At 35.7% G+C, this 2309-nt stretch overlaps 1 protein-coding gene across 2 annotated transcripts in view; it reads left to right on the forward strand.

The window, feature by feature from the left end:
- Positions 1-744: 744 nt before the first annotated feature.
- MNS1 (meiosis specific nuclear structural 1) overlaps positions 745-2309 on the forward strand; it is a 22010-nt gene continuing 20445 nt past the window's right edge. Inside the window, exon 1 of one of the 2 annotated variants that reach the window (XM_072402341.1) lies at positions 745-871. The gene's annotated coding sequence lies outside the window, so the exon portion shown is untranslated. Of the gene's footprint in view, positions 916-2309 lie in introns of both variants that reach the window. The other variant, XM_072402342.1, reaches the window with a different exon arrangement.

Consider the following 2309-nt stretch of genomic DNA (forward strand, 5'->3'; position numbering starts at 1 on the left):
AAACTCAACATTTAACTGGTCAGCTTTAGAAGAAATGAATTCAATAGCATGCCACATCCCAAATATTGTAGTACCAAACTTTTTTGTGCAAATGGTGGGACTTTGAAGGCATATGATTAAAATCAGATAACAATTTTATTTTTGCCTTTAAAACAATATATCAATAAAATCAAATTGGTTACATAAATGGTACACATACACCGTATACATATATCATCTCACATAGTCTCCTATTGCTATAAAATTTCGGCGCGTTTCGTGGCTATATCTGCTTCATTAGGAAAACCTCCTTTCACTCTCACATACAGGACTTATCATGTGCTTGGCCTTTCTTTGGAACTGTCTTCTGCAACATGTCTGTCAAGCTCCAAACCTTGAATTCATGAAAAGCACCATTAAAATACACCTTTTCAGATAGGCATACAAACTTTCATAGTCCCCTTGCAGTCAGTTTTTCTCACTTTTTGTCCACCCCACTCCCCTCAACATAAGCTCACATCGGCAGTGTCTTTCATTTAGGGTTTACTTAAACTTAAATGTTAAATTATGAACCTGTGCATGATCATACACATTATTGTTCACATTAAACAAACACACAGTAAAGAAAGTAGAGAAAAAAAAAAAGATCTCCGAAAAACAACTATTTGATTACAATGCCAGTGACCAGTAGTGCCTTCCCCCCATGTCTACTCTACATTCTAATCTCCTAGTTTTGGATACAACCCTGTGTTAAAGGTCAACAAACTTCTTCCCTTCTGCAGCATTTATTTTTCCAAAGCAATGATGTAGGTCTTCAATTATAGAGCTTCACTGCACTGCATGGAGGTACCAAAATCTGCATATGAAAGCAATCTAGTGTATTCGGGTGTTGGTAAGCGAGAGAAGACATCTCAAGCTATGTGAAGCCATAGCTATGTGGGTCTGCAATTTTTGTTGTTTTGCTAACCTGTTTTTAAGGTTTACAAGTGCACTTTAAGAATAGTAATTGCAGAAAAGCAAACATTTTAATACATATTTACATGATCAAATCAATATTTTTTAAGCAAAAACAAACACATATTTACAACAACATATATATTGAGGAGTAATGACAATGAACACATATTTCACAGATGGATGCGGAAAAAAATAAAAGTAACTGGGAGAAAGTTATCTGCAGTAATAGTGAATGCGGGCTTGCCACAAGGAAGAATATTAGGAAAAGCAGAAGCCCCACATGTGCATTCCATTACAGTTTTAACACATTTAATAAACTCCAAAGACCTCTCTGCTGTTAATGTAGAAGAATCAGGATTCAGGAAGTCTTACTTGTAGACAGATCTCCTCCTAAAGGCATCCATTAATATAAATCAACAGTAGCAATTTGGTTTGATCATTTATTTGCAAGAATCATTAAGGTTTATTAGCATAATTATTCCCTGTGGGGTTTCATGTCACGAAAGTGAAAAATGGTGTTATCAATATTTTAAGGATTTGTCTGCAGTGTTCAGAGAGAGCCTAAAGAATCTTCTGCAGGTGGTGTCCAGCTGGAGCAAATTAAATTAGATATGCTTCATTAATGCATAAAGGTAAACTTTTAATATATATGTTTTTGGCTGCTTGTATTTCCTTTTAGTTTTCACTGAGGGTCGCATGTGGCATTCAAATAATCCAGACACAAGAATTTCAGTGAGTGTTGCTACATTATGGCACTTACTGGCTATGGATCTGCTCAAAGGTGATAGAAATAAATTAAATACAGGATATGGATACAGTATGTGGATCATATACATAATACTAGATGTCATCCTTTTTTAAAACAAATTTTTTTGGTTAATTTGGTTTGTATAGGCAGCCTGATACCAGGCACCATGCATAAAGTGCTTTTACCACGGAGCAGGGGATCTGTCAATTAGCAATGGAAGTGTGACAGGTTAGCATTGTCAGTCATTGCAACAACAAATACTACAACAGTGCACTTATAGCACAATGCATTGTGATGCCATTCTGACTTATACTCCACTACACTGTACAGAAGCATTCAACACACAACATTTTGATACACTGTATTAAGATGTAGGCGCATGTCCCATTTTGAACGCATTAAGGTTTGCTGCCTATCTACTCAAAATAAATTGTTTTAACACAGGGCACCTTATAGTACAGCTATTCACTGGGTTAGCACAGGTGCATTAGCAAAATACATAATTCAAAAGGGGGATTGATTATTGATATACAATGGGCCTGGTTTATTAAAACCACCTGAGCGTTACACTGATTTCTAGATTTCTGTTCCAAAAGCGTCACAGGTTTTCATGAAATTTTTTTTT

Source organism: Pyxicephalus adspersus, chromosome 2 (genome assembly GCF_032062135.1).
Source record: "Pyxicephalus adspersus chromosome 2, UCB_Pads_2.0, whole genome shotgun sequence".
Classification (NCBI taxonomy): Eukaryota; Metazoa; Chordata; class Amphibia; order Anura; family Pyxicephalidae; genus Pyxicephalus; species Pyxicephalus adspersus.